This window comes from Puma concolor, chromosome B4 (assembly GCF_028749965.1).
Source record: "Puma concolor isolate L17-30 chromosome B4, mPumCon1.1.hap2, whole genome shotgun sequence".
Taxonomy (NCBI): Eukaryota; Metazoa; Chordata; class Mammalia; order Carnivora; family Felidae; genus Puma; species Puma concolor.
The window spans coordinates 120,984,224-121,009,045 of NC_141673.1; the positions used below are offsets into that span (position 1 = coordinate 120,984,224).

The 24,822-nt window shown below is 39.9% G+C and overlaps 1 protein-coding gene across 2 annotated transcripts in view; it reads right to left on the bottom strand.

Moving 5' to 3' along the window:
- KIAA1217 (KIAA1217 ortholog) overlaps positions 1–24,822 on the bottom strand; it is a 755,207-nt gene that overhangs the window by 497,109 nt on the left and 233,276 nt on the right. The gene's annotated exons all lie outside the window — the stretch shown is intronic.

A 24,822-nucleotide genomic window follows, 5' to 3' on the forward strand; every position in this document is an offset into this window, starting at 1 on the left:
CCAAATTGGACAGCATGTACCTCTGGGGGGGCACTTGGTAGACTGACAGGAGTATTCAAAGCCATAATAAATGGAAAGAATAATCCTGGAATATTGATTTTACTTGAAGTCTTCAGGATAACAATATTTAAATAACTTCATTAAACAAGATACACTATGAAGTGCATGATACATTGGTTTATTTGTTATTCTTCCCCTCTTTCTGCCACGTGACTCACAGAGAGTAGGCTTTGATTTGGGGCTTGGCCATGTGACACGCTTTGGACAAGAGAATGGGGGAGAAGTGACAGCAACCTTCTTATCTAGAGTCTATGGGGCATCATGCCTTTCTGATCATCGCTCTTGCTATCCACCCTTATTCGTCCAAAGGAAAAGACTTGTGGATTCTGCCTGAACCCAACCTAAAGCCTGCAGCCATGTCAGGCAAAACTGAAGAACCATAAGCAAGACAAATATTTACTTGCTGTTTTACCCCTGGATATTTTGATTTTGTTTGTTGCCTGGAAAACACTGGTAATACAAAAATTGGTACCTAAAAGAATGCTAGTAACAAATCTCTGCAGCATTGGCTATGAGATTAGTGAACAGGAAGTAAGGAAATCATAGGCGAACAGAAAAATTGTGACCTAGGATATGTAATTGACTAACCATTTGGCTACACTGTCCTTTATGGTAAAACTCAGAATACAGAACATATTCATAATAACTTACGGTGTGTTGAGGCAAAGTCTTGATAGAATGAGCTGACTCCTTTGGTAAGGTACTGTAAGAAGGATACAAATTCAGAAAAGGCCAGTTTGCAAAGAGAATAGAGAGTCCAGAGACTTGAGGACTTATAGGGTTGGAAAATGAAACTGTTTCTTATCAAATCAGAGATGAAGCCATTAAGAAGCTACCTCAGGAAAAGATGTGATCCAGGGCATAATCATTAAAATACAGGCTCAAGGCAAACACTAACTCAAGACTCTGGTAGTCACACCTTTAAAGACATCAGGAAGGATTAAAATGGCACCTACAGAGGGTTTTTTTTTTTTTTTAATTTTTAATGTTTATTTACTTTTGAGAAAAAGAGTGGGGGGGGGGGAAGAAGGGAAGGGCAGAGAGAGAGGCACACACAGGATCCAAAGCAGGGCTCTGCACTGTCAGTGCAAAGCCTGATGTGGGGCTTGAACCCACAAACCGTGAGATCATGACCTGAGCCAGAGTCAGACACTCAACCGACTGAGCCACCCAGGTGCCCCAAAGGCTCTTACAGAAAAAGATTATAGATTAAAGGTATAGTCCCCTAGAAATCTATTAAGCTCAAAGGACTGATAATTAGTCTACAGAGAGATCCATGTCCAAAAAGAATGGTGAGTACGGCTTAAGCACAAGGAGTTGGCTGGAATCAAATACATGGAAACTTGCAAAGCTTTTGAGATAATTATATTAGCAGAACTACCACCAGACTTAAAAGAACTTATAGTTGGCTATAAAAGACTTAAGGACAACTAACAGTCCATAAGCAGGAATCAGGCAGAGGAAGCTAGCTGCACAGCCACTAAGAAGAACATATTCACCACAACCCTCTTCAAATGTGGCCATGAAAGATGATCAACTTCCGGCAGGCTGAGCCAAGAGCAGTGGAGAACAATATACTGGGGACTGTTCCCAGGGAGCAGAACTGGGCCCAATCAAGGCACACTCCCTTATCTACTGCCTGATAATTTTCTCCCAATGGGACTTCAAAATTTCAGTGGATTAGTAACTACTATGTGCCTCCCATTGTTGATCGGCCAAATGTTTTTGACATTTAACCTCTTCATCTTCTACCATTGTATATTGACTATGTAGTGGTGTGCATATGGGCATAGGCGATGGGCAGGTAACTTGTCTTTTAAATTTATAAGTCTCCATAACTAGAGTTGCATCTAGACCAATGTCAATCATGAGATTAAAGATTTTAAGCTTACTGTTGGGATCAGAAGACACTTTGGGGAGTCTTGAGGTAGAAGTGAACATATAGGTGAGGGTAAATAATTGTGGTCAAGAAGGAAGGCTGTGGTCAACCAGATTGCTTTTCTCCATTCTTTATTGAAAGTCATGTGACTTTGCAGTACAGTAGAGCAACAGAATATACATCTTGCCCTAGTGATTTTAGGCTCAGCTGTATGGCATGCTTTAGCCATCAGAAGGAGGTTGGGAGGAGACAGCTGCCTTAAGAGTCATTGCCTCTTTCCACTTGTACCTCTGACTTGTCCTGGGCCATTGACGGTTGAAGGACAATGAGAAGATCCACAGAGCAGAGTGAACCCAACACACAGCCTAGGGTCAAGTCAGGCCTGTGACAGCCAAGCCTGCACAGTTATGGCCAACCCACAGCCCCGTAAGTGAGAACAGAAATCTGACTATCTTAAGCCCTGAGATCATTGAGGTTGCTTGTTACAAAGGAAAACCAGAGTAATACACAGTGAAACACAAACCTTCACTATTTTGTAAGACTAAACTAGACTTTGAGAAATGTCACACTTACTTTGGACCTTTTGAGACTATCCTTTTAGATCTTGGGGCCCACTAGTCACTCACTGCAGTTATGGTTATTTTAGGGGATCTTTTGAAAAGCACCGTCTAGCAATGAGCCCGGGCCTGGAGTCAGGAAACTTAGGTCCGAATGTTGGCTCCATATATTTATCATCAGCAGTGTGATGCTGGGAATGGTTGCATGGTTTTTCTGGTCCCAGTTTCCCCTCTTTATAAATTATAACTTGTTATCCTACTTCAGAAGATTCACAGGATTATTGAGAGGAAAGTAAAGGAGATAATGGATATGAAAGCATTTTGAAAACAGTAGTAGCAACATAACTAGGGGAGCTATAGTTATTATAGGACCTCTGCCAGATTTCCTCTGGTGTCTACATGAATAAGGAGCATGACTCACTAGCCTTAAAAGTAGCCCCTTCCAGGGGCACGTGGATGGCTCAGTCGGTTAAGTGTCTGACTCTTGATCTCGTCATGATCCCATGGTTTGTAGGTTTGAGTCTTCCATTGGACTCTGCTCTGACAGTGCAGAGACTGCTTGCAATTCTCTCTGTCCCTCCCTCACTCACATGTGCTCTCTCTCTCTCTCTCTCATAGATAGATAGATAGATAGATGATAGATAGATAGATAGATAGATAGATAGATAGATAGATAGTTTAAAAAAGCAGCCCCTTCCATCTCAAGTAACTTTGGGGGATTCCTACCACTTCCTCTCCACCTCTCACCTCTGAAAGTGCTAGATAGTGCTTTCCAGCACTGAGTTTTGGTTTGGTCCCATTAAAACCTACCTATCCTCTGACCCTGTTGAATTCAGTTGTCCTAATTACCCCGAAATACTAGTAGATGAAAATGCTACTAACATATTTACATTTTGATTGGAACTTTCATGGCACCCCAAGAAATGACTTGCAATGAAAATTTCAGGGCCATGTACACATCTCTGTGGGGTTAGGAGGCCTGCAAGTACCTTAGAGGACAGATTGCGTGCAAGCAGGGCTGGTCCTGATGCGTTGAAGAAAGACATCAATTTCCAGGAGGAAAATGTAGGCGATTCAGGCAGAATAACAAAGTCCTTTGCTCTGACCATAAAAAATTAATATTGTAATCCTTGCAGGGAGTAACACATAGGGTTTTTTTCCTTATTAAATTATTATCTGTTCTGAAAATGACCCTCACCTGCTTATAGATGTGGCAAAGCCTTGCAAAATCAAAATTAACCTCTGAATTAAAAGGTCACCAGTGGCCCTTTTATGTGTAAGGACACAGGGACTTCACAACAGAGCAAGGAGCCATGAGATAAATTTGGGCTGACCAAATCTAGTGGAGGCTTTCTAAAGAGAAAAGTTATGGCTGTAATTCTGAGAGGAGGTTGTTAAAACTTCAAAGAAAATTATTTCAAGAAAATATTCTCCAAAAATAAAGATAATATAAAAAGCTATAATTGAAAATGAATATCTGAGTTAAAGTTTCATTATAATTTCAAACAAGTAGCAAAGGAAACCTCATATAAATGTTATTGATAGATGTCTTCATCAGTTTAAAATCATTACTGTCAGCACAAGTAATAAATGTTCTGTTTTTTTTTTTTAAAGGATCCACTGGTACATAAATAAAGTTTCTACTTTGCTCTAAATATAATTTTGCTTAAAGATTTTTAGCAACCTCAGGGTGCCTAGATGTCTCAGTCAATTAGGTGCCTGACTCTTGATTTCAGTTCAGGTCATGATCTCACCATTTGTAGGATCAAGTCCCAGGTCAGGCTCTGTAATGACAGCATGGAGCCTGCCTGGGATTCTCTCTCTGCCCCTCCCCTGCTCATTCTCTCTCTCTCTCTCTCTTTTTCTCTCAAAATAAATAAATAAACATTTAAAAAAAAAATTTTTTTTTCAACGTTTATTTATTTTTGGAACAGAGAGAGACAGAGCATGAACGGGGGAGGGGCAGAGAGAGAGGGAGACACAGAATCGGAAAGAGGCTCCAGGCTCCGAGCCGTCAGCCCAGAGCCCGACGCGGGGCTCGAACTCCCGGACCGCGAGATCGTGACCTGGCTGAAGTCGGACGCTTAACCGACTGCGCCACCCAGGCGCCCCATAAAAAAAATTTTTAAGCAACTGTGAACTATGGATCATATAACTGAAGTGACTTTATGGAGATACTGAGAAGGCAAATGAAGCCTATTGATTTAACAACAGCAAGATAACTACTCCCATATTTGTCCTTTCTTTCTCAAAACCTAAAAAGGCACGAAGCATATGGGCATGGAGAACTGGAGGACACGGCAATGGATGAGAAGTTTTAACACAAAATGGGGAAGGGAAAAAGAAGGAGTAATAACAGACTGAGCCGAGGAGAATTATGGCCCAAGAACCCACCAGGAGGCAGGCCAATAAACAGCCCGCTGATTCTCGCTGCAGAATCACGAAGCTCTCGGAAACACCAGTTACAGGGAAGGTAGGGCAGGAGTGGGTTTTGGGGGAGACACAGAAGGGAACAGGGCCAAAGCAGGGGGATGGCTGGAAGAACAGTGCGTGTCTTTGAGGCCTTACAACATGTCTATCCCCTTCCTTCTCTATCCACCCCACAACACACCCTGCCCACAAGAAATCTGATGTGCACCCTCTGGATGACTCAGGACTCCAAGCACCAGGCAGATTGAGGACTGTCAGGGAGAAAAGGACTCAAAACAGGATGAAGTGAAACTCCACGTGTTGAATGGTGGAGTCCTTGGACACCTTCCCTGTCCTGCTTCCAGAATGCTGGCAGCCAGTTCAGTTGGAGGATTCTGCTCTGAGGAAACTTAAGACCTCACAGAGACAGTCTCCAGATAATGCCATCTGTCTCTTGTTTGATGAGTCCCCTGATCACCTGTCAGCACAGCCAACCGTCCCAACATGAACCCTCTGTCAAGTCTGCAGGGCCCCCCTCTCTAAAAGGACAGACAGCAAAGGTCATCAAACCCCGAGCAAAGCCTCCTGTCTAAGAGAGACAGACCAAGACAAACACCAGGAAGGAAGATCACATAGGAAAATGAGACACTGCAAAGCACGGAGGAAAACTTGAAATGTATTTGAACCTATCATCAGACAGAAAGAGCAAATACTGTATCCGCAAAACAAACACAGGATGCCATAAAAGAGAAACAATCAGTGAGCAAGAAATAATTCTTGGAAAATAAAATTAAAATGCTCAGCATTTAAAAAAACTATCATCAAACTGGTAGATAAAGAAATATTTCAGAAAGTGGAACAAAGAGATGAGGAATAAGAAACAAAGAATATTAAAAAAAAAAAAAGATATCAGGGGCACCTGCATGGCTCAGTCAGTTGAGCATCTGACCCTTGATTTCAGCTCAGGCCATGATCTCGCGGTTTCGTGCGTTTGAACCTTCTTCGGGCTCTGCACTGACAGCGAGGAGCCTGCTTGGGATTCCTCCTCCTTCTCCGGCCCTCCTCTGCTCGCACTCTCTCCAACGGTCTCAAACTAAGTAAATTAATAAAATAAAATAAAATAAAATAAAATAAAATAAAATAAAATATCAGTTGAGATCAGCAAAGGAATGTCCCAGGTTGAGAGCTTTGCAGAGTGTCTGGGCGGGCCCAGGAGGGAGTGGGGTCCATAGCAATCCTGCAAGCTGGCTTCCCAGTAAAGCATCAGTTGGGAGAGAAAAGGGAAGTGTGGGGAGAGGACAGGGCAGACAAGGGCAAAGACAAGCACGTCCAACCTGTTGAGGGTCTGGCAGGAATGCTTCCAAATCCTTCCAAATGCTTCATGTGTTTGGTGTGGTTTTCTGCATCTACATTTCATTTCACAATAAAATGGTAAAAAAAATAATCTCAAAACAGAAAAAGGGAAGGCACATATGAAGCTTTATTTCAGTATATTTTCCCTTAAGAAAAGCACGAAAAGAAAAATTTAAGGGGGCATAAAATGTGAGATTGTTCATGCCCCAGGAATCCAACACTTCTCCATCTTAAAATATAAATTCTTCCAGAATGAGAATGAGCACAGAAGGGTTTGAGCATCAGACCTGCCGCCCACTGGGACTGGCTATGTCAACCTGGGCATGTCATGTTATCTCTCTGGGACTCAGTGAGAACATGTGCAAAATTACTTCAAAGATTCCACTGAAATGAATCCAGAAGTCCAAAGAACATTGAGAAGAATAATATTTTTTTCTCCTCTTCTATTTTCTGTGGTTCAAGTTGATTTTATATTAAGAGCATTTTAATCAAGACGTATAGTCATTCATTTGAGATGTGCCTTTGAGGGAAAGATACAGTTGGATCTTCAATCCCACTGTTTTTTTGCCTAACATTCCGGGTATCTGAGGAATCAATTTGGGGTATCAGCTCAGCCAACATTCATGTGCCCAGCACACTTTGCTACTCTGGTAACAAGAAAGTAGAAATAACTCAAGTATAGACAATATTAAGTCAAAAACGCATTCAACACACCTAGCTTACCGAACATCACAGCTTGGCCTGGCCAACCGTAAATGTGCTCAGAACACTTACATTAGCCTACAGTTAGGCAAAATCATCTAACACAGAGACTATTTTATAATAAAACATTGAATATCTCACGGAATTTATTGACTACGGCACTGAAAGTGAAAAACAGAATGGTTGCATGGGTGTAGCATGGTTGTAAGTGTATCAATTGTTCACCCTCGTGATCGCGGGGGTTAATGGGAGCTGAGGCTCACTGCCCCTGCCCAACATTCTGAGAGAATATCATACCACATATCACCAGCCCACGAAAAGATCCAAATTCAAAATTCAAAGTATAGATTTTATTGAATGTGTATTACTTTTCCCACTATGTAAAGTCAAAAGAATTGTAAGTCAAACCATCCCCTAACTCAGGGGCTGTCTATAAAGTACATGAAGATTGTTTTCCCTACCATATCCCAAGAAGGCGACTAAAGAGAAAATGGTGAGTGGAACCTGATGGTTAAGTCTAGTGACCTCATAAAAAGACTTTAAAACCTTGGTTAAGAAAGGGCTTAAGATGATTCTGTAGAGTAAAGGAAAAATACAACTCCTATTTATAGTTATCTCACCTTTGCTTTGCATTTCCTGTGCATGTATGAAAATGCATTTTGCGCATTTACACAGTAGCATGTGCACATTATACACACACACAGGGTACATATATTACTGGTGATATTTAGAGTCTGATTTATACAGCTACTTCATTAATTCTCCGTATTTTTATGCTTCAAAAGCAAACTGAGAGACTAACAGGAATGGGGGCAGGTACATATGAAGGCCTGACATGAATTCGACATGAAGCATTCATTGTCCTTGAGGAATTACACTCTAGGCGAATTTATCAGGATAACTTCAAACTGGTGTCAGGAAAGACACCCACACGTTTCTCTTGCTTCCTGTCCAGAGAAGTGATTGTGCCTCTGATGAGAAGGGGTGAGCCATGAACCTGGGAACATACCAGAGGTTCTCTTTCCTTGAGGGAGGTCAGGCTGAAGGTCAAAGGAGGGTGGGCTGCAGCCTCAGCTCTTCCAGACTAAAGGCATGGCTTGGAGAGTGTGCAAAATCTTGACGATGCCTCTGAATACTAAGCTTAAGCTCTCAGACTGAGGACTCTTCCATTCTTCATCTGCAATCACCCCGATGATGATCATTACCATTTTATGAGCAGAACGTGTCAACCCACTCCCTTATCGGTGCTGGAGCAAGCAGTCATGTTTAAGAAAAATGTTTTAAAAATGAAGAGGGGAAGAGAAACTCAGTGGGAGTATTGTGATAATGGAATTCTATTCTACAATTACTAGGAGCCCACAAGTTTTCTAAAGGATAAGAAATAGAGGATGTTATTCTTAAGGAGTAGCTTGTGTGCATCTAATGACCGCCAACAAGGTCCCAATGGTAATAACTGGTCCTGAAGCTCTCTTTTCAAATGAGAGGGCTGCTGAGCGAGCAATGCGAGTTGTTCCTCTTGGTCTATTTGGTCTCTTCCAAATTACCTGGCATCTGCATTAATTTAAAAGGAGACATCACTGGGAGCAGCTATTAATACAGAAAATAACATTAACTTTAAATTGTGGCCCCAGAGAGTGGGGCAATGAAATCTTTTACAGGTGTTCATTAATTTTTCATCTTATATAACACTGGTGAGGGCTTTAACACATATAAAAATGCAGTCAATTTTCTTTTCCAACTGTTTTACTTTGGGGGAAACTGGATTACCTTAGAAAGTATGTCATCAGTCCTAACCCTTGCCTTTATCTTACTCACTCTGTCCTTCCTTCCTTCTAACGCTAGGCCACTAGAGTATGACAGAAAGAGCATTCGATGGAATCATTGAAAACTTCTCTTCTCATCTAACTCTGCCATGTATTAGCTGTATAACCTTGGACAAGTCACTAACCTTTCTGAAGCTTAGTTTCTTCATCTATAACATGAAGGTAATGATACCTGCTCTCTCTTCCTCTCCTAGGAAGAGAATGCAAGTCCTTTATAAACTTCAGTGTTACATAAATCTATAACATCCTAACAACTAGGGCTGGAAGATGGCATTTAATTCATTAAAGAAAGGAAGTTTGACAAACTTGGAAACCATTTCAAGACGAGCTTCTCTTCTTACAACTAAATCAAAATTCTTTTCAAACCTTGAATCACAAATCATCCTTATGGAACCAAGAAGAACCTAATTCTGGAGGCAACATTTTTTTCAAGGACACCCATCTTTCCATTTAGATCTAACACACACATGAAAAAGATCTCTGTCAGCAGAAAAGCTCACAGAATAAAAGTCATAATCATCTTTAACTTTTAGCTATTATTCTGCTAAGAAAGAAAGTGATGTCTCGTGGGGTTTTATTAGCTCTCTGACTGCAAATGACTTAGCTCCTGTATTCCTTTCGTACAAATTAAACCCACACACAGTCTTGATTTAAGCAAAGTAAAGCATATTTCATCTTGAAATATTAAGAGTTTTCCCTTGACCTGGGCAATGTGATGTAACATTGTCTCGGTGAGACTCTCTATAAAATCTCTGCCCAACTCCCAGAAGTCCCCCAGCAGCCATTGATACTTGAGGGCCCAGCATGTCTTTGGAAGTCAAAAGCCTTTGGACTTCCTTCTTCAAACTTTCCTCCCACAGGCACCTCTAGTCTTCTCAATCTGTACTGAAAAAAATTTTTCCCTCTAATCTCTACAGCACTTAGAAGAGTGCTGAGCATACAGGAAATACTCATTAAATATGCACTGATTGAGTATTAAGGAATATTATCTTGTATCCAAAATATTATGTGAGCCTAAGTCAAGAGGGAGAGTTTTGGCATAGATGTATGTGTCATCTGCCTAGAAATAGAAGTTGTGCCTTTGGGCACAAATTATCATATTTTAATATACCTAAATTGTTATTAACAATTTAACAGTTGCAGTTCATTTGAGAATAGACCATTTATAATCTTGGAGAGCAAGAATATGTCCAGCTAAGCTGCCTCTCTGTAAACTCCCAATGCTTACCAACAGGAAGAGGGGAAGTCTGGAAGGAGGAAAAATGGTCTTGATTTCTAGTCTCAGCTTTGCCACAAGCTGCTTGGGCGACTGTGGATTAACTGCTTTATCTCCCTAATACTGAATTCAATCCTGCATCTACAAACGAGTGACTGCAATCAGGTGATCTGGTTAAGTTCTGACATGAAGTGGAGAGTCTCTGAGGTCATTCTGGATCTGTGGAGGATGAGAAAAAAAAAATAGGCGCACACAGCTAGCGAAAGGAGCCCCTACATAGACTGGTGAGTATCTAGAATCTGCAAGGCTGGAATATGGGTCAAAGAAGGGATTGGACATTGGATGGTAACAAATCATGTGAAACAATCTCTACTTCCAGATAAGTAATTCATACTACAGGGATCGACTGTAACATTTTCAAAAGTGAAGGAAAGCCAAAGGTACAGAAATCCTTCACTCCAGGAACTCAAAGACAGCACAATGTGTTGTTCACTGGTAGCATGGGGCCTTTGTGCATGGGAGACTCCGAGTATAATTGTTGGAGCCTCAAAGTTAGGTAAGAATAGTTGACCTTCACGTCTCCCACCAACAGCATCTTCCATGAGAAGTCACATCTACCCTGGCAAATGATCTAGGTTCCTCTTTGTGAGTTCCTTTGGACTCATAAGGGAAGTTAAAGAAGCATTGGCCTGTGTATTTCAATCAGAGCCAAGGAGGGGACGCCTGGGTGGCTCAGTGGGTTAAATGTCCGACTTCAGCTCAGGTCATGATCTCACAGTCTGGTTTGTGAGTTCGAGCCTCGCACTGGCCTCTGTGCTGACAGCTCGGAACCTGAAGCCTGTTTCAGATTTTGTGTCTCCCTCTCTTTCTGCCCCTCCCCCACTCACAGGGTCTCTGTCTCTCTCTCAAAAATAAACATTAAAAAAAAGTGAAAGAACCAAGGAAGTGCATCCTTTCTTTTCCTTTTATTTTGAAAGGCACTTTCAGTATTTCTAATTTCATTGCAGAGTAGAAAGTAAAAGCTAGAAGAAGCTGCTGCAGGGACAGCAGGTTGAAATCTTAATTTCAGATACTTGCTTTTTTTTTTTTTAATTTTTTTTTTCAACGTTTATTTATTTTTGGGACAGAGAGAGACAGAGCATGAACGGGGGAGGGGCAGAGAGAGAGGGAGACACAGAATCGGAAACAGGCTCCAGGCTCTGAGCCATCAGCCCAGAGCCTGACGCGGGGCTCGAACTCACGGACCGCGAGATCGTGACCTGGCTGAAGTCGGACGCTTAACCGACTGCGCCACCCAGGCGCCCCTCAGATACTTGCTTTTTGATAAAACGTGTCCTGCCTGCCTGCCTCCAAGCATTTCCTTGAAACTTGTTCTGGTTTCCAGTTGGAAAGGGTTGTGGGGAACCAGACAAGAGGAGTGAAGTTGTGGTAAGATCAGCTGGCAAAGAAAGTTGCAGGGGCCAAGTTCTATTGATAAAAATAGTCTGTGCCTCTGGAGCCAGTGGCTTCCATGGAGATTCTTAACTGAAAATGCACACTTTCTGTGTGAGGAGAAGGGGTGCCAGAGCCCCGACCCCAGCTCCTTCACTTCTGTGTGCATCAGCTCTCTGAATCACTGACCCAGGAAAGGCATACTTTCTGCAATGGATTTTTGAGTAATTACACTAAAACACTGAAGTTCACTTCTAAGGAGAAAATAAACACAGCTACACCCAAAACTCATGAAAAAGAGCCAGAAGTTTTCTACATTTACGTTATGGCCAAAGGGGAAATGCTTGTCCCCACAGGAAAGGATAATTATTAAACATGAATATTCTTTTGGGGTGCCTGGGTGGCTCAGTCGGTTAAGTGTTCAACTTCAGCTCGGGTCATGATCTCACAGCTTATGGTTCAAGTCCTGTGTCGGGCTCTGTGCTGACAGCTCAGAGCCTGGAGCCTGCTTCAGATTCTGTGTCTCCTTCTCTCTGTCCCTCCCCTGCTCACACTGTCTCTCTCATTCTCTCTCAAAAATAAACGTTAAAAAATTAAAAAAAAAATGAATATTCTTTCAAACTAAAAGTGAGGAAAGAGGAGTAATATGTACAGAATTCCTGCTTCATGGTATGTACTGACAAGGTGGCTCACACAGTAGGTACAACAATGATCCTAAAAACAAAAGGTGCGTGTATTTTTTAGCATGCAGTATAAGCCAAGTTCAATTTTATGTATTTGGTACTTGTTATCTTAATTTTCACAAACTTCTGTATTAATAACCCCATTTATAGAAGGAAAAACTGAGGTTCAGAGAGGCTAGCTGTTTATCCAACATCACACAGTTGGGATTTGGATCCTGATGTAAATGAGCGCGGAGCCCAGGCCCCCGAGCTCTACATCGGACTACATATTTAACAGTTAAAACCATCTTCATTTTATAGACAAAGACATGAATGTGGAATTTTGTAATTTCTCTAAGGCTAGCCTCTTAGAAATTGTTGAACATAGACTTCAAACCCAGTCCTTTACATCGTATGCTTTTTACTCCTCCACCCAATACGAAATCTTCGCTATGCAGTGCCCTTAACGTTGAGACGCCTTAAAGCCAAGGGCTAGGCTGTAACACAGACACTTGTCTCTGTTTTTCTTTCTGGGTCATTCACACAGTCAACACAAACGCTTTTCCGCCTTTTCATCAGTGAAATAACCCAAACTTCCTTCTATAGTCAGTCACATATTTTTTCATTTTCAACTTTTAAAAAATTGCTTTATGCACTTGGAGGCTCTTTGATTAGCATCTGATTCTAGGATTGTTTCACAGAGTTGAACACGCAAGGCCAGTAAGAAGCGTGACTGCATTCCTTTCCCGAGGTAAAACAGGAGTTTTTTCCAAGTCATACTTCCTGTCTTCATCAGAATTGGTCCCATACAAAAAAAAAAAAAAAAATTGCTGACTGAGATTGGTGTGAAATCTAAGATTAGAGAGAAGCAAATGGGCTCTCAACATGAACCACAGTTTCTCGGTACCTCTGATTGCCTGGGATAAGGAAAAAAAAAACCTTTGTAGAAGGGAGCAGTGTGCTTGTTTGGAGTACATTTAACAAGTTATGAATTTGCTAACTGTTCTTCCTCATTCTGGACAAAATAATAGTCTTTTATCTGGACAAACACATGAATTTTTTCCCCCTTGGACATGATGCCATTTTATAGGATTTCAGCATGAGCCATCTGGGATGCTGGGCACCATTCCAGGAAGGGGCAGTAAGCTGTCTTTGAACTTGAAATTCAGGTTGACCTGGCTTTGAACCCCAGGTCTACCATCTATACATAGTGTAACTTTGGGGATATCATTGCATTTTGCTAATCTCAGTTTCCTCATCTGTAAAATAGGTTGCTTCAAGGATTAAATCAGATAATACATGTAGTAAAGAGTAGGTACTCAGTAAATGGTAGCTGTGATTATGATGGTCAAGGTAAAATTCAATAATTCCATTTTCCTTCTCTAGAGCTATTTTTTCTCCTACATTTAATCTTCCACATACCTAAATGACAAGTATCTAGGTAACGTTTAAATCCTCATCACCAGCTAACAAAGCGATACCATAATTTCACAATGATAGAGAAAACATCTCTATCTAACTGGAGGGTTAACAAAAAGTTAGGTGGTAAATTTTTCATGAAATGTAATATAAATTCTATGTAAATCCATTCACAAAGAAGAAAAATTTTATTTAATACAAAGGTCATAAAAATGCATCAAATTTGATTCTAGAATATTCCATAGGTAATACTGGCAAGATAATTCAGTCAACATTTGATTCTAGAACCATCAGTCAACCATCAGTCAACTTTTGATTCTAGAATATTCCATAGGTAATACTGGCAAGATAATTCAGTTGGGGGAAAGATTTTTTTCAATAAATGGTGTTGGATTAACTGGATATTCATATTCAAAGAATGAAGGTGAGCCCCTTTCTTTCCCCATAAGTAAAGCTTAACTTAAAACGGATCATAGCTCTAAAGAGCTAAAAGTATAAAATCTAGGAACACGTACAAGCAAATCCTTCTAACCAGGGATTAAACCTTTTTTGATACAACATCAAAACGCAAATGACAAAAGGAAAAAAATAGATAAAATGGAGTTCAACAAAATTAACTCTCATGCTGCAAATGGTTCCATGAAGAAAGCAAAAAGACAACTCAGAAAATAAGAGTAAATGTTCAAAAATCATATGCTTGATAGGTACTTGTATCCAGAATATATAAAGAACTCTTACAATCCAATAATGAAAAGACAAATAATCTAATGGAAAAAATGAGCAAAGTTTCTGGTTAGACATTTATCCAAAACACATAAAAATGGCCAGTAAGCACATGAACAGACGTTCAACATACATAAGGGACATGCAAATCAAAACCACAATGAGTTATCACTTCTTACACACTAGAACTGCCAAAATAAAGGATAAGAGATGGTAAGTGTCAGTGAGGATGTGCAGAAATTAGAACATTCATGCATTGTGATGAGAGTGTAAAATGGTATGGCCACTTGGGAAAACATTTTCCCAGTGCCTCAAAACTCAGAGTTTCTTTGTGACCCCAAAATTCCACTCTTCGTTATGTGTGTATAATTCCATTTGTTGAAAAGGTCCATAATAAGCACATCTATAAAGACAGAAAGTCGATCAGTGGTTGTCTAGGGCTGCTGCTTGGTAAGGGGAGTGACTGTGAATAGCTATAGGGCTTCTTTTAAGGGAGACAAAAATTGTGGTGATGGTTGCACAGTTTTGTGAATATACTAAAAACCACCAAGTTGTACACTTGAAATGAGTGAATTGTATGACATATGAATTATACCTAAAGTAAAGCTGTTGAGAACGACAAAAAAGAAGAAAGTGTTGGATGCTTTCCAGAAGTCAAATTACATAAGGCCAATCTATGTGAGCCAAGAAATGAAAGGAAATGAACCACACCTCTTGGAGAGCCTTCCCCATTAAGTACAGACATATTAATTTCATTCATTGTTAAACAGCTTTGGTATTCTTTTTTTAAAGTTTATTTATTTATTTTGAGACAGACATAGACAGCACAGGGAGGGGAGGGGCAGAGAGAGAGAGGGAGAGAGAGACTCTCAAATAGGCTCTGTGCTGCTAGTGCAGAGCCTGATGCGAGGCTCGAGCCCATGAAACCACGAGACCATGACCTGAGCCGAAACCGAGAGTCAGAAGCTTAACCCACTGAGCCATCCAGGTGCCCCAACAGTTTTGGTATTCTCTATAAATGAATCATCATCTATTTAACTATTTTCTTCATCATGGACATAGAATGCTTCCAGTCTTGAATTTGACATTGCAGTAAATATGTGTGTACACATATTTGTATTTACATATATTTATACATTTATACATATATACTTTGGTATACCTTAGGGAGAACCTATTCATAAGTATACCTATAGGATGAGTTCTTTGAAGACTTATAGTCCCAAATTGTCCTGCAAAGTTGCACCAATTGTCATTCCTACCAGCACTAGAGGAGAACGCCTATTTCTTCACATCTTTGTCAATGCTACCTGGAATTCTAGTAAGTGAAATCTAATATATTTCTCTTTTAAATGGAATTTCTCTGGTTATAAAGAAGTCCAAGCATCATTCCATTTATTTACTGACCATTTGTATTTACTTTTTTCTGTAAACTTCTTGGTTTTTTTTAACTAATTTTTTATGGAAAATTAAATAAATCCATGCATTCCCTGTATATGTGTTGCAAATATGTCTCCTTTTGTTTTCTCCGGTTTTTTGTTTTTGTAATTTGCCATATGAATTGCTAAAACTTTATTTTGTGATTTTTGTTGATCTTTTCCATTATGGTTGTGAGTTATGTATCTTCTTTAACTTCAAATTTAGGAATTAAGAATAAAATTAGGAATAAACAAACCTATACTTTCTATTAATACTTTAGGTTTTACTTTTTACAGTTAAAACTACGATACAGAGAGTTTGCTTTGATATAACTAATGGGACACTCAGCTTTATTTATTTAAAAAAAATGGCTAACATCTATTTCAAGTTTACTCAATTATTTGAAATGTTAATTAACTTTTAGTCTAAAGAACATTTCATAAACTGATAAATTTGGGTCTATTTCTAGACTATTCTATTCCAATGATTTTCTAACAGTTTTGGTTTTGGCACTAAACTTATTTTAATCACTTACATATTCTGAAATTAAGTAAATTAAGTACAATTTAATTTTAATTACTTAATTATTTAATTACAGAATATGAATATCTCATTGTTTGTCTCATTATTCTTTTCCAAAGATATCCTAGCTAAGAACACATGTTTATTTCTCCAGATTCATTTTCTTAAGGTCACAGAAAAGTATTTTGTTGGCAGACTGCTATTTAAGAAGAATTGGTATTTTTAAATAATGATTTGTGCTGAAGACAAGGTGTGCCTCTCACATATTCAAATTTTCTTAAATATCCCTCAATAGAATTGGTGGGGTTTTCTTCCTGTAGACCTAGCATATTTCTTTTGAAGTTTATTCTTAAATAGTTCTTGTTGTTATTGTAAATGAGATAGTTTCAATTTATCCATTATATTTATCCTCTGATGATTGATTTGAATATGGGGAAACCACATACATACTTATGTTTAAAGGTTAAATTACAACAATCCTCTTTCTGAATTACCTTATTGATGCTAATGTCTTTCTGTTGACTTTCTTGTGTATTCAAGTTTTACAGTCATATATCATACATCTATAAATAATTAAAAATTATTCTCTGTCCTAATATATATACTATTCATATATAATATATAGTATATACGTATTTATAAATTGTGTCTTCTGTCCAGTTACCTTGAGTAATTTTTCTAAAGTGATGTTAAATAAAAGTAAAAGTTACTGTGGAATTTCTTGAGTTGTTTCTGTCTTCAATAAAAATGCCACTACATATTATATTAATCATAATATCAGCATATATCTACACTTCTATATATCTAGCTGGGTTCTTCAGTATTGTTCTGGAAAATCTACAACCATTATTATACAAACTGTAGCTTCTCACCCTGCAGAACATAAGAAAGTTGCCCAACGAGATATAACTTTTGCTCTAATGCCTTTGCATTGATGCGAGGCATATTTTTGAAACCGTTGTTTGTTTTTACAACTGTTCTGGAAGATGATCACCTTCTCCTTGGGGTAGCTCCCTGGAACTATGTAGCTTATGTGTTAGTCATACCAATCCCAAACATGCCCTTTAAATTCAGTAAATATCTATACAGCTTTTCATATGTATGATAAAAGGCAAAACTAAGTTTGTTTGCTTAAATGTTATCATATTGCCAATCCTGGGATGAATTTCATTTGATGGTGGTGAGTTATTTCCTCTTTTTAAAAAAAAAAGATTTTATTTTTTAGTAATCTCTACACCCAACATGGGGCTCAAACTCACAGCCCTGAGATCAAGAGTCCTTTGCTCTACCAACGGTGCCAGCCAAGTGCTCATGGTGAGTTATTTCTTTAATGCACCACTGACTTACATTTCGTAAGATTGTAGATTCATATGTATAAACATAAATGGTCTGCAGATTTCTTCTTGAGATAATGACATTATATACAAGTTTTAGTTTTGACCCTATGAAAAGAATTGGAAGTTTCTTTCTTATTCTATGCTCTAAAAAAAAAAGCTTACAGAGCTTCCAAATTAAATATTTTTTACAAGGTTTGAAGCACATCCCTGTGAATTCATCCAAATTTAGCGTTGATGGTATGTATGTGTTTGGAGGAGAGGGAGATGCTTTGATAATATTGATTTCTTCTGGGTGTGTTAGTCTATTTTTCCTGAGGTCAATTTTGGTAACATTTATTCTTCTAGAAAACTTCATCCTAGTTTTCAAATTTATTTGTAAAGTCATATAAATTGCTTTTGGATTAGCTGGGTATTCTGCTGGGTGCTTTATTTCTTTTTTCATTTTTAATCTTTTGAATTATACATTCTTCTTTCTTTTCTTTACTATACCAGCCATTGCTTTATCGTTTTCTTTTTTCTTTTATAAAATCTACCCTTGGCTTTGTTTATTAATTCTATTATTTTCCGTTTTCTTATTCATCTGTTTCTGCTTTCCTACCATTTTCTCAGGTTTACTTATAGTTGTTTTTCTATTTCTTGAATTGGACTCTTAATTCACTAATTTTCCTTTATTTGACCGATATGTGTGAGCATTCGGATCATAAATTTATTCTCACATCATGTTTTTGTGGTTTTTATTTTCTACACATTTTGTTTTCTTTTTTTTCCTTGAAGAGTTGTTCGAAGAGGGTTTTCCGCATTTCCAAGTAGCTGTTCTTTCAAAAACTTGTGATTCTTGGCAAAGAAAGCATTCCATGAAATCAAAGTTTTGTGAAAACACCAGACTGATGACTTTTTTTGATATTTATTTCATTTTTTTTTAATTTTTTTTTAACGTTTATTTATTTTTGGGACAGAGAGAGACAGAGCATGAACGGGGGAGGGGCAGAGAGAGAGGGAGACACAGAATCGGAAGCAGGCTCCAGGCTCTGAGCCGTCAGCCCAGAGCCCGACGCGGGGCTCGAACTCACGAACCGTGAGATCGTGACCTGAGCCAAAGTCGGACTCTCAACCGACTGAGCCACCCAGGCGCCCCTTATTTCATTTTAAAATAGAGGGGTGGTCATCTGCCAAATCAAGTGGTGTACATTTTTTGAAGAAGTACATAGCTTGCCTATTGAAAGGAATGAAAATGAAACTGCCCTGTGATGGCTTAATATTATTCAATGTACTGCCGCCCCAGAGAGGATTAATTATATAATTATGTAGTCATTTCATAAGGTTTGTACTACACGATAGCTTTCATTGGGATAAACAGAGAGGATTTCACCAGTCTCTATCATAAATCTATAATGTCCAGCCTTCTTCACCTTTCTCTGGAAGCCTCAAGAAGGTCTAGGGAAGGGACACCTGGGTGGTTCAGTTGGTTGAGAGTCCGACTTTGGCTCAGGTCATGATGTCACGGTTCGTGGGTTCGAGCCCCGCTCAGCTGTCAGCACGGAACCTGGAGCCTGCTTCGAATTCCGTGTCTCCCTCTCTCTCTCTCAAAAATAAATAAATAAACTTACAAAAAAAAGTCTAGGGAAGAATGGAGCTTGGGTAAACAGTCATTACTGCATAGGAGAAGGGACGAGAGCACCATTTTTATTCTCTTGGCATCAAACATCTGCCGCATGGTTAGCAAGAATGGAGGCTACAGACAGTGGGGCAGGGCAGCAGGAGAGTAAGCCGAGGCTGTAAGCTGTAAGCTGAGGGCACCAGGGCAGTCTGACTGCTACTTGTTGAGAAAGGAGAGCAGGCTCGAGGGGGTCCTGCTGGCAGCAGTCCTTTCTGATGGGTTTTGTGGATACCTTGACCATATTTCCTTCCCCCCCCGTGAGCTCTTCTGTGAAGCTTCCACAAACCATCGCTCTCGTACAGCCTTCCGAGTTGCATTATCCATATGTCTCATCTTTGAGATTCATTTCACTTCCATAAACAAGGCTTCTAGCATTTGTTCAGGCTCTCACACCTCCTTAGACATGGTGCCCGGGGAGCCTCGGTGCCTGTCAGTCCGCATCAGCAGCATCATCTGCAGGCCCCAGTGGAAAAGGAGAATGTGAGGACCTTGTTAAAAAATTAAGACTCTCCAGATGGAAGGGCGCCTGGGTGGCTCAGTCAGTCAAGCAGCCAACTCTCGGTTTCGGCTCAGGTCATAATCTCATGGTTTTGTGAGTTCAAGCCCCGCACCAGGCTCTGCTGTCAGTGTGGAGGCTGCTTGTGAATCTCTCTCTCCCTCTCTCTCTGCCCCTCCCCTGTTCACGCAGTCTCTGTCTCTTTCAGAATAAATAAATAAACTTAAAAACAACAACAAAAAAGAATCTTCAGATGGAGACAGTAGAGCATTAAACCTGGCACGGAACCTTTCTAAGCACAGGGCTCTGTGGGACCGCTCGGGCCACACGCCCAGGAAGCCAGCTCTGCCGCCACTGGCCTCCCCAGCTGCCGCGCTAATAACCAGCATCCTAGGAACAATGTTAGCTAAAATGTGCCCTGATGCCATGGTTCAGAAAGGATCATGGCATGTCAAGGACAAGCCATTAGATCAGTGTCAATTACAGGGACACTGTTACTCTCCCTTGCTGTACGTGAATCGGCATCTTTTAAAGACATTAGGGTAACAGGATGGCAAATTCTGCAGAGGTCCTGTGGGCACAATGCAGGGTGTTTCCTTCCCACATATACTTAGCCTTATGTAACTGCACTCACTCTGGAAGGCAGCACTCCCACCTACCACGGTGCTGAAGACCTCTAACTGTGGATTATGGTAAAAGTCAGTTTGCTACTATTGCCTTTGCTCTCTTCCTTTGTTCCCTGTGTCCCCACAGACCTCATAAGCACCGCTGAGATAGCGATGATGTGATCGTGCCCGTATGTTGCGGAGTTCTGGCTACTCATACTTCAGTGCGATCCTAGCCTCTTTCACACACAGCTGTAGGTTGATATCCAGGCCCAGAGCTAAGCTGGAAATTATCTGGAAAACAGGAAACGCACCCAAAATACAAGGTTCACAAAGACTCAACCAGCCTGTATTCTCCTGGTCCATTCTCATGGACTGAGTGGGTGGGAGCAGAAGACTGTGTAGGGTTTGTGCCCATGAGACCAGGCACTGGTGGATATGAGACACGCATCAGCACAGCCCTCAGCATCTACAGGTCACACGTTCCCAGACAACATGTGCAAGGTTCTTTCCTGGATGGGGTGTGATGCTGCTCAAGCTTCTAGGCACAGCTTAAGTTCTTCTTGAAAAGATCTTCTAAAAACTACGTGTGTGTGTGTGTGTGTGTGTGTGTGTGTGTGTGTGTGTTTGCCATTTCATCCTTACTAATTCAGGTTGGTCCTGATCACAGAAATACTTTTCACAATATGTAGAAATCTGAAGATGTTTCAAACACAACAGTGATAGTTCATGTTCGTATATTTTCCCCTTAACATACAGCTGGGGCTGAAACCATTTTTTGTCCCTTTGCCACTAAAAGAAAGTGATCCCACTTAAGCATGAAGCAGCAATCATTGTAGGTCAACTACTGTAAGTTTCACTGTAGTTCAAGCTAGTACTTGAATGAAGGAGATTATTACCTGGGACCTGAAAATCTTTTCTGTTTTTTTTTCTAAAAACATTTTATACATTTTATATTAAAAAATTATGTTTATTTATTTTTGAAAGAGAGAGAGAGACAAAGCAGGGGAGGGGCAGAAAGTGAGGGAGACACAGAATCCGAAGCAGGCTGCAGGCTCTGAGCTGTCAGTGCAGAGCCCAACTCGAGGCTGGAACTCACAAACAGCAAGATCATGACCTGAGCTGAAGTCAGACGCTTTAACCAACTGAGCTACCCAGGCACCCTTAGAGATTTTATATTTTAATAAAATTTTATCTATAAAATAGTATAAATGAGGCAAGATTTGAGCCTGGGCGCTGCCTCCTCATATGCTCTTGTCTGATGACAGGCAACCAGTGGGCGTGTCTGAAGGGTAGCCATTGTTTCTCAGATCTAAATGACAGAATATCAACCCCAAGCCAGGCATTCTGTTCTGTGCAGAAGGATAACAGATACAGAGAAGTAGTAGAATCTAGACTAGAATTTCTAGTCCAATTAACTTCTGGTCCAGTCTTGTGTGCACAAAATACTTTTTAAGTCACAGATGGAATCAGAATTGTTTATATGTACTTCCTGGGGTGGGGGGAGGGAACTAGTGGTTGAGTCTGCCACTAATTTTCTAAATATAGTCAGATTTTAGCCACTGTACATAGTACCTTTCATCCAAAGTCCCTTGAGGCATATCCAAGCTACAAATACTGAAATAGACCAATACACCCCTTGAGGCAGGTTCTTTTTCACCCCTAGTGTACAAAGGTGGAAGCTGAGATCATGGGAGGTTAAGTATTAGTTCCCATCACACGGGTAACAAGTGTCAGAAGCAATACTTCAATCCAGGCCTCCAGCTCTGGGACCTCTACTCTTAACCACTGTCCATGAGAATAATGGAAACAACATTTTTGAGCATTCTCTGCACGGCCAGGCAGGCAGGTCAACCTATCTATTATGGATTAAATTCCTGTTTAAATCCTAACCTCTGGTACCCCAAAATATGACTGTATTTGCAGATAAGGTCTTTACAGAGGTAATCAAGTTAAAATGAGGTCATTAAGGGGAACCTTTAACCCAGTATAACTGGTGTCCTTATAATAAGGGATATTCAAACACAGAGACAAACTGAGGGAAGGCAATGCAAAGAGACAGAAGAACATGACCAGCTGCAAGCCAAGGAGACAGGCCAGAAACAGACCCTTCGGTCACAGCCCTCAGAAGGAGCCAACCCTGCTGGCACCATGATTTTGTACTTCTACCCTCCAGAACTGAGACAATAAATCCCTGTTGTTTAAATGACCCAGTCCGTGCTACTTTGTTATAGCAGCCTTAGTAAACTAATATACCATCCTAGCTCAACTGCTCCCAAACCGTACAGTTTTTCCTGGCATAATTAGGTCTGTTTAATTTGATCCACTGTATTCAAATAAGAAGGATAAGGGTTATTTAAAGACAGATTATAGGTATAATAGCACATGAGAAGGTATGCTTTCACCAGCCAACCTGGGCTACACACAGGGGGAACCAGGAATGCAATGCTTGCCAAAAGGTTCTTACTTTTTTTAATTATAGAGGCTGTCATGAAATTTGTTGCTATGTAATCTTATTTAGAAATGTTTGGAAGTCTCCATTTCAACCTGCTCTCAACCCATGGCACTGTTGGTTGCTGGCTTCACAAAAATGTTTCTTGGTGCCATTTCAAATATTATTTTTGGATAACATGGTCCTCAAAAGGCCACGTGAAATATAATGAATGTACAGATTTATACATGAATATAACCATAAGAAAGTAACATAAAAAATAAAAGATGAGATGATTGTTAGGTTATAGCTGGAGGAAAGGCACAAAGATAAATAAACTAAAATGTATTAATATAATATTTTATAGAAATTGCACTTTTATGGAGCTCTACAGAAGTCCTTAGTGACCCATGAAAATTCCTACCTTTAAAATGTTTTATGGAATTCTACAGAGTGGCTTCCAATGCAAATTCTACAATTCCCCAGAGGCTTTGTAAAAATCTTACAATTTATAATCCATAAAAATATAATTTGAATGTTCTTAATGCACTGTAATTTCATATTTTAGTGGCTTTGATTTCCTAAGAATATCAAGATATCTTTTTTAAATATAATATGCTTTAAATGATCTGCCATCAGATTATAGTTGCTCAAATCCACAGCTGTCGAACCCTATTTTACTATTATAAAATAAATAATGTAAGGTAGTTACAGGAAATATAAGATGAACTATTAAGCAGTTAAACCATATTCATCTGTGTGTGTGTTTTTTTTTTTTAATGGATTATTTTGAACTCACTTGGAACAAAGACTTAATGAAGCCATTAGGGTGTGTCAAACTGGGTTCGATTCCCAGAACTATAATGGGTATTTGTTTTGCTTTGTTTAAATTTCTTAAGAGAAATATTGGTTCCATTTATTTATTTCCCCTTGGCTATCTAGGACATTATTCAACCATGAAGCAAGCAAGGTAGGCTCAGAAGAAGCAAAAACATTGTGTTCAGCTATTTCCTTTTCTACACAAATATTCTTTTATTTCTGGAATGAAAAGAGCGCTCTCCAACTTCATTAGAAGAACATAACCTTTCAGTTAACCAAGCCCGAGATCCCTAAGATGGAAAAAACAAAGTTCTCTATTTTCTTCAAGTTGCAAACAGGGCATGCTGGAGATGATATTTTGGGTTATTATAAGACAAATGAATGAATCCAAGGAAGAGCTATGTGAACAGCCATGCTTGATCTGTGGTCCCCAAATATTGACAATATTCAACATTTCATATACTCTGTGTCCCATGGTGTATGTAATAGACATCTACTGTTTTGTCTCCCCAGACCTTTTCCTTCCTTCTATAATGGAACCCCTTTTTATTTAGAGATCCATCCCAGCAGACAATGTCAGGTCTATGGTTCTAAGGAGGAGCTGGCACAGAACACCTCCGAGGCACCAGGAGCGGATGTGCTCCCCAACCATGTCGCTGGGAGCCCCTCTCTAGGAGTTTTCTTTTTTGTGTTTTAATGTTTATTTATTTATTTTGAGAGAGAGGGAGAACACACACGCACACACATGCGTGAGCAGGAGAGGAGCAGAGAGAGAGAGAGGGAGAGAGAGAATCCCAAGCAGGCTCCGCGCTGTCGGCACAGAGCGGACATGGGGCTCGATCCCACAAACCGCGAGATCATAACCTGAATAGAAACCAAGAGTCAGACGCTCAAACGATTGAGCCACCCAGGCGCCCCCTCTAGGAGTTTTCTAAGGGCATCTAAAGGAAGCACAATGACAACTTCTGCAAGAAAAAGCTCAGAAAGTACGTGTCTGAGAAGGTAAAACCGATTCCGAAAGTAAAGCAAACATGAAAGATGACAAGAAGAGAGCCTCCGGCAGCAAATTGGTCTGTATATGGCACCACAGCCCATAAATCCCCAATTTTTCCTAAATTAGTTGGTTGGGTTAAGTTCATCTCTCTTGCAACAAAAACAATCCACCAAACACACACTCTCTCTCTTTTTTTTCTCATTTCCTATAAAATTTAGAAAGAGCCATTTCAAATGAATGAATCACTCACAAGGGAGAAGTTACAGTTGTTCTAAAAAAACCTCTTATAGGAAACTTGTATTTGATTT